The sequence below is a fragment of the Dipodomys spectabilis genome, unplaced genomic scaffold (genome assembly GCF_019054845.1).
Source record: "Dipodomys spectabilis isolate Male_0828 unplaced genomic scaffold, ASM1905484v1 ptg000002l, whole genome shotgun sequence".
Lineage (NCBI taxonomy): Eukaryota > Metazoa > Chordata > Mammalia > Rodentia > Heteromyidae > Dipodomys > Dipodomys spectabilis.
The window spans coordinates 43,648,487-43,664,215 of record NW_024870679.1 but is presented as its reverse complement, the minus strand read 5'-3'; the positions used below and the strand labels follow the sequence as shown (position 1 = coordinate 43,664,215).

Genomic DNA, 15,729 nt, shown 5'->3' with positions numbered 1-15,729 from the left:
GCCATATTCCATTTCAGAAAGCTGATTAATCTGTATCCTGCTGGGTCAGTCTGTAGCACCTTGCCTGGAGTGCAACAACTCTGTGCGTGTGCTGCAGCGCCTGGAAGCTCCCCTCCACCTCTGTGCTCATCAGTTTCTGCTTGGCTTTCAAAACTGCTCTTCATTCTGCTCCTCAGAGTGTGCTTATGTACTGCAGTCTGACATTTTTCACCATGCACTTTTCAAATAACAGTGTGGATTTTTAATAGTGCTCTTAATATTATTAAAGGGAGGACTTGACCTTGAACAGGACCTTGAGTAGGATTATCTGTCAAGAATGGCCAAAAGAAGCCAAAGTTTCTGGCCTGTCTCTGGAGACCTTTTCTGACAAGCATACCCTTCCTTTCCTTTCCCAGGCTGTTTTGATTGAGCTGTTTCGCCTCCACTCCTTCATATTTCATGTGGGGGTTGCTGCCTTGGCAGCATGGCTGCGTTTGTCAGTGGGGAGGAAGTGGTAGAGAGTGAAAGGCTTCAGTGTACACAGTGTTTTCAGGAGTTTGTGTGTGTGTGTGTGTGTGTGTGTGCATGTGTGCGCAGGCCTAGGAGGTGAGGGTGGAAAAGATAGAGACAGACAGACACTGAGACAAACACACTTGGTGTCATTATTACCCTGCTTAGAACTAATGTCACTTAAGAATCAACAGAGAAGTGGTGCCATTTCATACATAGAGATATGAAAAGGTCACTTTCTTGGTGTTCAGTGGGTCTATACTAGATAACTTGATTGGTCTTTGCCCAGATTTTTGTTTCTGTCAGTAGAAATATAAATTATGATCAATTTGAAAATGGGGGTATAGGATTATAAATAGAAAATAGACTTTTGAAAAAATAAAGTCCAGAGGCTATAACATGACTCAAGTGGAAAGCTGCCTACCTAGAAAGCTTGAGTTCAAACCCCAGTCCTGCCAAAAGAAAAAATAAATAAAGTCTGTTGAAAGCCACATGTCTGCAGTAAATAAGCAGACAGGAAAGTAAATACCAAATACTCTGAATGTCTGTGCTGCTTCAGGGCATTAAATTGGATTCCCCTTTTATAATATTTGTGGTTCCTGGGCTTTTTGTAAATGTTGTCTCACATTCAGAGACTTAAAATATGCTAACTGCAGTTTTGATGTCTTCTCTTACTTTAGATCATCAGTGATAATAAATATTTAGAAGTTATGTACATCCTATAGACACATACATTTCAGGTCAACTACTGAACCAAGCTAAATTAAACTCAGTTCCTGCCATCAGTAAATTCACCATATGGAGTGCTTGAGAGCACAAAGAATGGGACAAGGAAGAGCTGAACCCTGCTCTATAGCAAGACGTTAAGACAGGATATTTTGAGTCCTTTGAAGCTCCCTCTCAGATTCATCTGAAGTGGTTTCAACCTGCAAAGTTCTCTCTACTTCTTTATCTCAGAGGGAGGCATGGAGGGAAGAAAAGATCTACAGCTCTGTAGCGTCTAGAGAGTAAGAGCCCTGAGAAAATTATTTCTGTACAGATACAGATTGGCTTTGAGTTAATTTAAATAAACTGGCTCTCAGAAATTCTAAGAATACTAACTACTCACACAGTTTCACTTTCATTTACACACAGATGAGAAAGCATCTGTAGCTTTGCATTTTATTTGCTATAAGCAAAAAATGGTTTGAGATATTTAAGTTTTTGAAGCTCAGTTGTATTGAGTCCTCACATGTCCCAGTTCAGCCCACTGCAGATTTTTTTACTTTTTAATTTTTTTATGACACTTACATAATGCTCCAAAAAGAGACTTTCAATGGATAAATTGACATAAACTTTTCTTCTGTTGGCCATATTTGCAGAAATAACATTTCATGGCTAGGTATTTTTTCTTCCTATTTCCTTTCAAGCTTTACTGCTAATTTTATTTATACATCTCTGCTGCAGCCTTCTAAATGACCTTTTTTAAAAACCAAGAAAACAAACCAGTTTTTAAAAAAACAAGAGAGAGAGAGAAAGAAAAAAAGTGGGGAAAAACATCCTCAAAACAAAACAGTGCTCTGATTCAAGGTTCTCTGTGTGGGTTTCAGAAGGAGGTTGGTGTGATTGTGGTAAATGCAAATAATTTATCAACCCATAATAACTGCAGTCAGAGATGGCAATCAACTGCAGGCTCTTAACAATAACATCTACAGGTGGGCTGTACAGGGAATTTGCTAGATTCATGACATCATATCTAGGTACTTTTCTTTTTAGAAAATTGTCTTCTTAGAACTACTTTTATGTACAGGCCAAAGTTTATCTTTTACCATTTAATACCTATGCTTTTTGAAGTACAAAGACGGTATTACATAGAGAGGTGTGGGCTTCCTTCACGCTGTGGCTTGGAGGCGTGCTCTTCTTGCTGACAGCATTCTCCTGAGTCTTTTAGTCATAAGGTGGTGGGAGAAAAAGCAGAGCAGGATTCTGAGTACATCATATGCAGCAATGTAACCCCCTAGTTACAGGTTTTTTTTTTTAAGTACATGTTTTAATCATTTGTCTTCAATCTGCCTTTAAATATTATCTCTTGATGACTGAATTGTTTCTGAGCAGGTGACTTTATGGTAGGAGAACTATTTTCAGCTCTACCAATGATTCCATTAATGCTTGGTTGTGAAAAATGGCTCTGGGCTAACCGTTGACAGATAGGTCCTTTGAAATGTAAAAGCAACTATATCTAATTAATGTGAAGCTTGTATTCATTAATAAATATCAGGAAGCTGAGGTATTAGAATTGTGATAGAATGGTTTCTGCATTCACCTAGGTGACTAGAACTTACTTTGAGGCATTTTTTTCCTTTCCTTCTTGCCATCACTTAGAACTAAGGGCAGATGAGTGGATCTCAATGTCAGCAGTGATGGATGGCTCTTTACCTAGGTGAGCTGAGAGGCCCATTGCCACTGTTGTTTTGTTCAGAAATCGCCATGGTGAAAATTTCTCTCACCTTTAAATGAAGTAGTGTGGCTGAAAATACATAGTTTGGGGAATTGAAATTTGGTTGGTCTTCTCATGAGGAAATATTTAAAGGGATTTTCCAATTTATGGTTTAAGTAGAACAGATTGTTTCCCTGCTGTTTTCATCTCCTTAGTTTTTCTCTGTGTATCTCTCACCATACTTCATATTCAGTGAAGAAGAACATGCTCCCCCCATCCTTTGTGTGTGTGTGGGGGGGGTGGGTACTGGGGCTTGAACTCTACTTCTGGCTTTTTTTTTTTTTTTTCTGGTTAATTGGAGATAAGAGTCTCATACTTTCCTGCCTACATGCTTTGAAGTGTAATCCTCAGATCTCAGCCTTCTGAGTAGCTAGGATCACAGGCATGAGCCAGTGGTATCTGGCTGTTTTCTTTTTTTTGAGACAGTGTCTTTCTATTTAGTTTAAGATGGCCTCAAACTCCTGATCCCGGTGCCTCAGCCTCCTGAGTGTAGAATTACAGGCCTGTATGACCACACCTGCCCCCCCAACTTAATTTCAAAAGCTCCTAATTTTTTAGTGAATTGGGAACTTTACTTTTCCCTCCTGCTTCTTCTTTCTGCCAAAGAAATTAATTAACATTAAGGATCTGACTCAAATGACTAAAACTCAAGTGATTTCATACTGAAGCTAACATCTTTTGCTTAATTTTGTTAGCTAAAATAACAAATTTGTTTAAGTATTGAGTGAACTTTTAAAATTAATAGTCTTTGAATTCCTACTAATGCTTCTTTCTTGGCCTGTGAATGCAAAGATATAAGATATAGCTCCAGTACTAAAAATCAGGGGAGAAATGATATGATAGAGGTAAATGCAACATGCCCAAAAGAGAGGCTTCTGGAGCTGAGAGTTGCATCAAGGAAGCATTTCTCAGAAATGGTGGTGGCTGAACTGCAATGAAGTATAACACCTACAAAAATAAGGACAGCTAATTTTTACTAAGCTTTTAGCAAATGTCAAGTACTAACCAAATGTTGAGTACCATGAAACAGATCATCTCCTTCAATATCTTTAAAACTCTGATCTAAGTACTGTTATCACAACGCTTGTTTTATTTATTTGTTTATTTATTTATTTTTGTCAGTTGTGGGGGCCTGAACTCTGGGCCTGGGGGGCTGTCCCTGAGCTCTTCAGCTCAAGGCTAGTGCTCTACCACCTGAGCCACAGTGCCACTTCCAGCTTTTTTTCTGCTTATGTGGTGCTGAGGAATCAAACCCAGGGCTGAGCTCATGCATGAGGGACAAGCACTCTACCACTGAGCCCACAATGCTTGTTTTAAACACGTGAAGAAACTAAAGAATGTGACCCAAGATGACCCAGTTAGAAATGGACTGGGTTGACATTCAAATACAGGCAGTCCTATTTCAGTAACCAAAGGCTTAAGCACAGTTTTGGAGTTTAAGAGCAGTTATGGAGCAGAGGTATTTATCTGGTATGGAATTTTCTCTGAAAACAAATTTCAACTCAATTTTTTTTTTTTTTGAGGGGGTGGGTCATGGGGCTTGAACTCTGGGCCTGCACGCTGTCCTTGAGCTCTTCAGCTCAAGGCTAGCGCTCTACCACTTGGGCCACAGTGCCACTTCTGGGTATTGGAGATAAGAATCTTATGGCCTTTCCTGTATGGGCTGACTTTGAACCACGATCCTCAGATCTTAGCCTCCTGAGTAGCTAGGATTACAGGCGTGAGCCACTAGCGCCCAGCTTCAACTCAATTTTCTAAGGGTTCAGTGTGAACATCATGTTGGGACCATACACATTTTCTCATTAAACCTAGATTGAATGAAAGTGTCTTTCATCTTTTCCTTAACCTGTGAAATATAGTTATGCTACCTTAAGTAGATTTAAAGGACCATCACTGTTTTTGCTTATAAATTGCCCCCCAGCTGGCATGTTATGGTACTTTTCCTTCTCTGTAGCAATTTGCCATAAAGTCAGTATCTTTGAGGCTTCTTTAGTGACTGTCTTGAAAGAGAAAACTTGATCTTCTGAGCATGTTTGACTAGCAAAGTGCTACAAGACATGATTTATGACTAAATCTTTGAAAGCCTGCTTTCTATCTAGATGACTGTTAAGAGTTAATGTCACACCAGATGCTGGTGCCTCACGCCTATAATCCTAGCTACCCAGGAGGCTGAGATCTGAGGTTCACTGTTCAAAGCCAGCCCAGGCAGGGAAGTCCATGTGATTCTTATCTCCAATAAACCACTCAGAAAACCGGAAGTGGCACTGTGGCTCTAGTGGTAGAGTGCTAGCCTTGAGCTAAAGAGCTGAGGAACAGCTCCCAGGCTCAGAGTTCAAGCCCCACAACCGACCAAAAAAAAAAGGAATTAATGTCACTAGTAGCTAAGATATATTTCTTGGATGGAATGGCCTTTGGAGAAAAGAGAAAGGAGAAAGGAGTCAGAATATGGATACAAAGCTAATAATTCTTGTTTAGCAGTGAGTTTAGTTTCAGCAAATCACCTACACCATAACATTTAACAAACTGTGCTCTTAACAATTTAGGTGCACAGCAAAGGCAGTGCACAGTAATTACTTTCTTTTCAAAGAACTGCTTTGTGAGGCAGCTGCCACCTTCAGTCCAACCTGTGTGCAGTTGAGGAAAAAAGTGGTGGCCCTTTTGAAAAGGAGGAAAGGGGGCAATGGTTATTACCCTGGTCTTTTCCAAACTTCATAATACCTTATTGTACCCATCAAAGGATTTAGTTACCCTCTCTGCCTTGCTTTCTGAGTATGCTAACCCTGCAGGAAACCACTGTTGTGGAGAACACAGAACCACTTTTGTATTTGTTTATAGGTAGGTATGCGGGTGACAGACATGCTGACAGTTAAAAGAAAGGTGGAGAGTGCCCCCTAAGGTGGGTTGTTTATGAACAATGTGCTTGTTTATCCCATTTTTATTTTTATTTTTTGTCTTTTCTTTTTTGGTACTGGGGATTGAATCCAATAAGTTGCATTTGCTAGGCAAGTACTTTGCCACTGAGCTACATCCCAGCCCTGTTTGTTCCACTTTTATATGGCAGCCATCTTGGCTGAGACCCACTACATAATTTTGATGATCACTACAAGAAGACAGAGGGTGTAGCGCTATAGTTCACTGTTTATAGCACCAAATCTAAGGCTTCTGCCTTACTACTTGATAATAGTTTATTATAGGTATAATTAATAAACAAAAACTTCTGATGAATTCTTGACAGTATATTGAAATTGTGAGATTTCAAGAAAACAATTTCAGCTTCAATGTCTGTCAGTGTAAATTTTGCCTATAAAATACACTAATCATGCCGAGCACTGGTGGCTCATGCCTGTAATCCTAGCTACTCAGGCTGAGATCTGAGGATCATGGTTCAAAGCCAGCCTGGACAGGAAAGTTTATGAGACTATTATCTCCAATAAACCACCAGAAGAACTGGAAGTGCCACTGTGGCTCAAGTGGTAGAGTCCTTGCATTGAACTGAAGAGCTAAGGGATAACACCCAGGCCCAGAGTTCAAGCCCCACAACTGACAAAAACAAAAAACACTAATCTTATATTATTTTCTGCAAAGAACCCTCTTCCCAAAGGGAAGAATTTATCAATTGCTTCAGTCTTTACTCCCATTTCCACTATCATAACTCTTCTGTTGGGATACATATGATGCATTTGGTTAAATTCCTGGCTGCTTTAACAGTATGGCTTCTAAGAGAGTGGGTGTTCTGTCTCTGCTCCCTGTGGTTGCCAGCCAGTACAGCTTCCAAGTTTGCTTATGAAGTTGAGCTTGTTACCTGAGTTTTAAGAATGCCACAGGCAACAACACTGTCTCTAAATATTTCTAGAGTTGTTCGAAGCTTTCTAAAAGTATTTAATGAATTTCCTCCTGGCAATAATTCATACATTCTGCAGACTTTCCCATTCTGCTACTTGGAATTATGAAACCTGGTCTAGATTTTGTGCCAGATTTATTAGAATTCTGTCTTTGAGAGCTAGAGGTGTTACTCAAGTGGTAGAGTGCCTGCCTACTAAGTACAAGGTCCGGCGCTCAATGTAAAAAAAACCCAAACAACGATTTCTGTCTTTTACGAACTGATGATGTAATAAACATTTCTAGTTCCAGAGACTCTTGTTTTGAGGATCTTCCGGATAATACACATGCAGCCCTGTCTTCTCTGCTGTGCCATGGTTTTAGAAAGTGAAGAGCCTGCAATTATCTTTGCCCTATTGTTTTACCCTTGCTAAGTTTTTTACATGTTCCTATAAGTAGTGAGTTCCAGACCTTCTCAGAATGTTTTCAGTCTAAGGTCTACCAACTGTAAGTCCCCCCCCCCCTTTTTTTTTTTTTGGTAAGCATTTATTAAGACTTTTGCTTGGGCCCTGGGAGCAGAGCCAGGCTATGGTGGCATAGGCCAGAAGAGGGTCTTATCTAAAATCAGAGTTTTTTTTCATCTGACCTTTTATTCAAGTTTCTTCTAGAATCCAATATTGATTACCAATGTTTTCCTGCTCCCTCTCATGAAACTGTTTTCTAAGAGTAGCAACAATGACAATTGAATCTTGGAAAGGTTAAATTATCTTTTCAAAGGTTGTTTTTTAGTAAATGATGATCCTAGATATGAAATTAGAATCTGTCTTTTTAACTAGGTTGTTAGCCATGTAAGAGAAAGAACTATGATCCAGTGAGTGGATGGAAATTTTTTCTTTCTAAAGCATTGTTGGACACTTGAAAAAGCAACATTAGGACTGGGAAGGTGGCTCAGTGGTAGAGCGCTTGCCTTGCATACCTGAGGCCCTGGGTTCGATTCCTCAGCACCACATAAGCAAAAAGAAAAAAAGCCGGAAGTGGCACTGTGGCTCAAGTGGTAGAGCACAAGCCTTGAGCTGAAGAGCTGAAGGACAGCACCCAGGCCCAGAGTTCAGGCCTCACGACTGGACCAAAAAAAAAAAAGAAAAAGCAACATTAAATTACATTAAAAAATAATAAGGGGAAACTACTAACATATGAACTGAGAGATCAGGGTACTTCTTCCTTTGATTAAAAACTATTGAGATTAATTTCCTCAGCTACATAATAGGCAGCTAACTTCTTTTTTTCTTTCTCTTCATTTTCTTTTTATTTATTTATTTATTTATTTTTGTTTTTTTGGGTCTGGTCGTGGGCCTGAACTCTGGGCCTGGGCGCTGTCCCTCAGCTCTTCAGCTCAAGGCTAGCGCTCTACCACCTGAGCCACAGCGCCCCTTCTGGCTTTTTTCTTTTTGCTTATGTGGTGCTGAGGAATGGAACCCAGGGCCTCAGGCATGCAAGGCAAGCGCTCTACCACTGAGCCATCTTCCCAGCCCTCTTTTTCTTTTTTTTGGTCAGTCGGGGGCGGGGGGTGGTGGTGGTGGTGGTGGTGGTGGTGGTGGAGGTGGAAGGGGGCCCTTGAACTCTGGGCCTGGTTGGTGTCCCTGAGCTCTTCTGCTCAAGGCGAGTGCTCTACCACTTGAGCCATAGCACTACTTCTAGTTTTCTGGTGGTTAACTGGAGATAAAGAGTCTCATGGTGGGGCTGGGAAGTGGTAGAGTGGTAGAGTGCTTGCCTTGCATGCATGAGGCCCCGGGTTCAATTCCTCAGCACCACATAAAAAGAAAAAGCTGGAAGTGGGGCTGACACTCAAGTGGTAGAGTGCTAACCTTCAGCTGAAGAGCTGAGGGACAGCACCCAGGACCAGAGTTCAGGCCCCACAACTGACCAAAAAAAAAAAAAAAAAGTCTCATGGTCTTTCCTGCCCAGACTGGCTTTGAACCGCAATCCTCAGATCTCAGCCCCCCTGAGTAGCTAGGATTACAAGCGTGAGCTACTGGCATCTGGCTTTCCTGTTTCTTTTCGTTTGTTTCCTGCTTCTACCTCCCAAATGCTAGGACTATACACTTGTACCACCATGCCTAGCTTCCTCCTATTTTCTTTATTCCTGTCACTGTCAAAGATACAAATGATTTTGATCATCTGCCCCCTCCCAGGTTCTGTTCCTTTGAGATAAGACAAAAGATTCAAATGTCAGATAAGACTCAGTTGAATCAGAGATCTTACTCATTACTAAGCTTTAGTAATAATTTTAAGAATACAGCAAGTAATCAAGTGGTACAGTGGAGTGGGGAGAGTCTAGGACATTCTGTGTAACTCCCCAGCTCATCCTTCCCTCATTGAACATGCTCACTGTAGCCTTGTGTCATGGCAGAGTCTCTAACAGAAGTTTCTAGGTCACCTCAGAAAGTACAGATACTTTTTGGGTTATGAAGCATTTTCTTTTTGTATCCATATTGTTATGTAGCTTACCTGACATTTTTCAAGGGGCTATGGAAACAAAGGAAGGCCTTTATAGGCCCTCACTCCCAGCTTTTATGTCTTCTCTCTGAAAGGTTTGGATTTTTACCATGCTGCTAAGGAATAGAATTTTTAAAAATAATCTTGACCTTAAAATTCTCATAGATCCCCTTGACCATTTTCCCCAAGACTAAATCTGTTTCCTTCATATTTTATTGGCAATACAATCCTCATGATTTTCCTCAAAGCATTTGCTATTTTCTATGAGGGAAGAATAGGCAGCTGTCTTGTCATCAGTGCCTTACATTTTCCCATCCTTTTTTGTGTGTGATAAAGTACCTGAGCCATTATGAGTTGTGTGACTCTGATTTGACATTCCTGTATAATATGTGCTTTTTGACTCATTGCCACTCACCCTCCCTTCCCACCCAATTTATAAGCTTTAAAAAACTCCACTGAAGGAGTTGGGTGCCTTTAGGATACCAGTAATCCTAACTGCTTAGGAGACCAAGAGTAGAAGGATCACAGTTCAAAGCCAACCCAGGCAGGAAAATTCCAGAGACACTTATCTGGAAAATAACCAGCAAAAAACAGGACTAACGATATGGCTGAAATGGTAGAGCACAGCCTAGCAAGTAGGAAGTCCTGAGTTCAAACCCAAGTAGAAAAAAATCCATTAGGATTGGGAAGGTGGCTCAGTGGTAGAGTACTTGCCTTGCTTGCATGAGGCCCTGGGTTTGATTCCTCAGCACCACATAAACAGAAAAAGCTGGAAGTGGCGCTGTGGCTCAAGTGGTAGAGCGGTAGCCTTGAGCTGAAGAGCTGAGGAACAGCGCCCAGGCCTAGAGTTCAGGCCCCATGACCTGATGGGTTGCAACAGACAGAGGAGAGAGGTCATGATACAAGGTAGAACCAGACACATAGGCAGTATGTAGACAGTGCAGGATCTTATTAGGTTATGAAGGATTTTTTTTTTTTTGGTAGTGCAGGTGTTCAAAGTTAGGGCCTGGTGAATGCTAATAACCAAGTGGGTTACCATTAAGCTATGCCCCTAATCCTATTTAGAGCCCTAGACATCTACTGGAAATTTTGAGTTTAACATTTATTTTCAACAGGTGATGTATGTAAACTATACAGATTCAAAAAGTATAAAAAGATATTCAATGAATAAACCAGTCTATTCAGTCTTTTAGTCACCTAGTATCACTCCCTAAAGGCAACCATGTTAATTTCTTGATTATTCTTCCAAGAATGCATATGTGTGTATATGCATACAAATACTATATTCTCTACTCTTGCACAAATTATAGCATACTCTCTGCACCTTTTTGCTTTATATAATGTATCCTAAATATCACTCCATATCAAAACTGTATAGAGTGACCTTGTTATTCCTGTAGCTGCCTGTATCTTCCATAATTGATTAAGAGTTCTCAATTAAGCTGGGCGCTGGTGGCTCACGCCTGTAATCCTAGCTACTCAGGAGGCTGAGATCTGAGGATCGCGGTTCAAAGCCAGCCCGGGCAGGAGAGACCGTGAGACTCCTATCTCCAATAAACCAGCAGAAAACCGGAAGTGGCGCTGTAGCTCAAGTGGCAGAGCGCTCGCCTTGAGCTGAAGAGCTGAGGGACAGCACCCAGGCCCAGAGTTCAAGCCCCACGACCAACAAAAAAAAAAAAAAAGAGTTCTCAATTAATAGATGTGTAAGTTACTTCTAAGAGTATTTTTATTTCAGTCTGTACTCAATGTCTATCTCATATCTATAGCTCATAGAGCTAGTATATCTCTGCAATAAATTATGAGTTTTGTTACTTTTATTTTGTAAAGGCTGAATTTCTATTTTTCAGAGCACTTGCTTAGCTTGTAGTCTTATATTTATTATAGTCTTATGTTATTTATATATTATTTTATATATTATTACATAATAAATACAAGACTACTCAAGTAGTGCCTTTTATGAAACAGTTGCTTAGTAGCATTTTTTGAAAGAATAAGTGAGTAAAGAGATAAAGGATAATGGTGATCTGAGAAGTAAAGGTGCTGGATTTTGAAATGAATGGAGGCTATTTGAAATTCTACTATTGGAAATGAAGTAAAGGAAGGTAAGAATGAATGAACACTCAGGATAGTGAGAAAGCCCAATGCTGATAAGAATTGGAGACTCTTTTGTTATAATGGAAGAAGTCAGTACACTAGAGGGATTTCCCCCCCTAGTTTCCATCTTTTTCCAGATTCATCCTTGATTGCCTTTTTCCCAAATAGCTGGGGAAGAGGTTACAGTGATGGACTGTAGAATCCTAGCCGGATAAGGAGCGCGATGGAGAAGAATCTTAAGCATCCACAATCATGATATTCTGTGGGTTATTCTTTTTTTTTAAATTTTTTTTTATTTCTTTTTTTTTTTTTTTGTCCAGTCGTGGGGCCTGAACTCTGGGCCTGGGCGCTGTCCCTCAGCTCTTCAGCTCAAGGCTAGCACTCTACCACTTGAGCCATAGCGCCACTTCCGGCTTTTTTCATTCTTTTGCTTATGTGGTACTGAGGAATCGAACCCAGGGCCTCAGGCATGCAAGGCAAGTGCTCTACCACTGAGCCATCTTCCCAGCCCTTCTGTGGGTTATTCTGTTTTGTTGTTTTGTTTTCAGAAATGGAAGGAAGGCCTGAAATGAGGCAACAAATGAGTCAGGGGAGAGAGGTCTGGCCATACCACATAAAAAATAGAAATTTAACTCTGCTGAAGCTTTTTTTTATTGTCGGTTGTGGAGCTTGAACTCTGGGCCTGGGTGCTGTCTCTCAGCTCTTCAGCTCAAGGCTAGCACTCTTGAGCCACAGCACCACTTTGGTTTTCTGGTAGTTAATTGGAAATAAGAGTCTCATGGACTTTCCTGCTTGGGATGGCTTTGAACCACGATCCTAAGATCTCAGCCCCCTGTGTAGCTAGGATTATAGGCATGAGCCACCAACGCCTGGCATTTTTTTTTTAACGTTTATTTTACTCATCTGTTTTCTCACCAGGGTGAATTTTTGGATGGTCCAAAACAGTTGTTATCCCTGAATGTTTCCCCACATTTCATTCATGTAAGGCTTCTCTTCACCATGCATACTTCCATATTGAGCCTAAACTGCTTTTTTAACAGAGTCTCTCCCCATTTGATGTTCTTAGGGTTTCTGACTGCTGTCACTTCTCTGATGACTTTGAAATTCATTGTATTTATGGAGCTACTTTCTAGAGTGAATTCTCTGATGATGAATAAGCAAGCATTGATGAGTGCTTCTTGAGGAATGTCTTATATCTAATACATGTATACAGTTGCTTGCCTTTGTAAATATATGATGATGGTTTAAAAGAGATGGTTTAAAAGAGATGATTATCTCAGTCTTTACTTTTATGAATTCGCAATGATGTGATTATTCAGATGGCTGAAAGGGGAGTATATCTGAAAACTTTCCCATATTACTTGCATTTGGTTTTGTGTTGTAACAAAGTTGCACTCAGGGCTTCATGTTCTTGCTTGATTATCTTGCTCATGAGCCACACATCCAGTCTTGCATATTTTTTAGTTAATTAGAGATGAAGTCTAATAGACTTTCTGTTGGCTTTGAACCACAACCTTCTAGTACTCAGCTTCCTAAGTAGCTAGTATTGCAGAAGTGAGTCACAGACAACCGACCTTCTTTTCATTTATAGTACTGCTTCTCTACAAAGGTTCTATCCAACCAATCCAGACCTCTTTCCATCATGATATTTGTTTGATTTTTTAGGGTTTTTTTTTTTTTTTTGTCGGTCATGAGGCTTGAACTCTGGGCCTGGGCCCTGTCCCTCAGCTCTTCAGCTCAAGGCGAGTGCTCTACCACTTGAGCTACAGCGCCACTTCCGGTTTTCTAGTGGTTTATTGGAGATAGGAGTCTCACGGTCTTTCCTGCCCGGGCTGGCTTTGAACCGTGATTCTCAGATCTCAGCCTCCTGAGTAGCTAGGATTACAGGTGTGAGCCACCGGCGCCCGGCTTTTGTTTGATTTTTTAGACCAGATATTTTACTTTAAGGCTGGTATCTTTCTTTTGAACTGTTGCTCCTAGAACTTCTCATAACTAAATCTAGGGATCTATTTTGCTCCAGTTGGGTGATTAGTTTTGGTTTGAAAGAGAGAAGCCCACAGTCTTGAGATTCATATAGATTTCTAGCATCATATCTTATAGAAGGTCTCTTGAATAATATCAGGTATTTCCCGTCAATCTGGGTAAAGGCCATAGCCACATCCCTAAATGTCAGTGATCCCAGGATCTGGGCTTTAAGCAGCTTTAGAGACATTTGCCTCCTGAACTATTTTCCTTAGGTGAAGAGAATCTTGTGAAAGCAAATAGTTCTGGAAGCCAGAAATCTGAAATCAAGGTAATAATTATGATTGGTTCCTTCTGAGACTGTAAGTAGAATCTTTACTTGTTTCCTTGTAGCTTTTGGTGGTCCCTTTTAATCTTTGCCATTCTTTGGCTCTATCACTCTAACTTCTACCCACGTCATCAAAATGCATTGTTCCTGTATGTATCTTTAAACATCGATTGCGGACTCCTCTGGTTGTTGTTGTTGTTGTTGTCAATCCTGGAGCTTGAACTCAGGGTCTGGGCACTGTCTCTGAGCCTGTCTGTGCTTAAAGCTAGCACTCTACACTAAGCCACATTCCCAGCCCTCCTCTTGTTTTTTGAAGTAAGCATTTAAAGCTGTGTACATCCCTTTAAGCATTGCTTTAACTGCATCTCACAAATTTTGTTATATTTTTATTTTTATTCAATTTGAAATCTTTTCTAATTTCCCTCATGAAGTTTCAACCTATGATTATTATATTAGTATTCAACCAAGACTGAAGAGTATACCACCCAGATTTCTGAAGTTCTTTCTCTGTAAAACAACTGCCTTTTTTGTCCTTTTTTGCCTCCTCAACTCAGCAAGGTCATATTTTTCTGCTTAGATTCACCTTAACCTGGGTTACAGTCTGGAGGGTGCCTCTAGCAGAAAGCTAGAGTGATTAGAGGGCTACCTTGGCTTGCCTCCTAGGGATCACAGTCCTGTAGTGCATATTGTCAATGTTTAGAAACAGTTGCTTAAAAAATTTTGTCTTGAGGCTGGGAATGTGGTAGAGGGCTTGCCTAGCATCCTTGAAGCCTGGGTTCAGTTCCTTAGTACCACATACATAGAAAAAGCTAGAAGTGGTGCTGTGACTCAAGTGATAGAGTGTTTAGTCTTGAGCAAAAGATCTCAGGGACAGTGCCTAGGCCCTGAGTTCAAGCCCCATGACCAACAAAAAAATAAAATAATTTGATATAAACATGGTATTTTCCTTTAGGCTGGGAATGTGGCTTAGTGGTAGAGCGCTTGCCTCCCTGCATGAAGCCCTGGGTTTGATTCCTCAGTATCACATACACAGAAAAAGCCAGAAGTGGTGCTGTGGCTCAAGTGGTAGAGTGCTAGTCTTGAGCAAAAGAAGCTCAGGGACAGTGCCCAGGCCCTGACATCAAGCCCCAATACTGGCAAAATAAATAAATAAATAAATAAATAAATTGTCAAATTGTCTCATTTTCTAGTTACCCATGGTGGGAATTCAAGTCCAATAGCAAAGCATTCCTCACGGATAGAAGTAGCAGTTATAGTGTATTAAAAAAAATAGTAACTTGCAGAAAAGTACAAATTATTCTTATAAAGTTTATCTTTTCACTGTATTAAATATGAGAGAAATCTTATGAGAAGAATGAAGGAAAGTTGTCATCAAGGTAACTGACAGTAGTTATTGTTAACAGTTTATTGATTCCAACAAAATTCTATATACAAAATTCATGTTACTGGTGACTATGTGGGAAGTAATTTAAAAAATGAAGGATATTTCTGTAGCTCTTCATCTTAAGGAAATTTCTGTGTTTTTTTTCCTAGCCTTCTAAATTGCCTGGCTGGTATTAGGTGGATGCCAGTGGATCTCTCATTTCTTTTAGAGAGCAATGGGAGGCTGGCATCCATAATAACACTTCTGACTGAATAGTCTAGAAGCCTGCCATGATCTTCCTTTTATTTCCAAGTTGATTAGTGTCCACGTTAATTCTGTTGGCTTATTCTAGATGGCTTTGGCTGGCTATGGTGGCTGCTTTAGCCCATTTTTAGTTATGTGTACATGCAGATATAATTATCCATCTCTTCAAAAGTTTAGTTCTATTGCATGTCTTCTGTCTATAATTCAAATATATTTACTGCACTATAATTGCAGGACTAGGACTAGAGTGAGAAACAAGAGAAATGTAGAACATGACATTTTAAATTCTATTTTGTCTTTTATTTTTCATGCTGGTACCCAGGCTTGAACTCAGGGCCTCTTGCTCTTGCTTTGCTTTTTTACTCACGGCTAATATTTTGTCACTTGAGCTACACATCTAGCCTAGCTTTTTTGCTGTTTAGTTGGAGATAGAGTCTC

The 15,729-nt window shown here is 40.3% G+C and overlaps 1 protein-coding gene across 2 annotated transcripts in view; it reads left to right on the top strand.

Annotated features, from left to right (window-relative positions):
• Window positions 1–15,729, top strand: part of Kiaa0319l (KIAA0319 like) — a 97,537-nt gene that overhangs the window by 17,470 nt on the left and 64,338 nt on the right. The window lies entirely within an intron of this gene.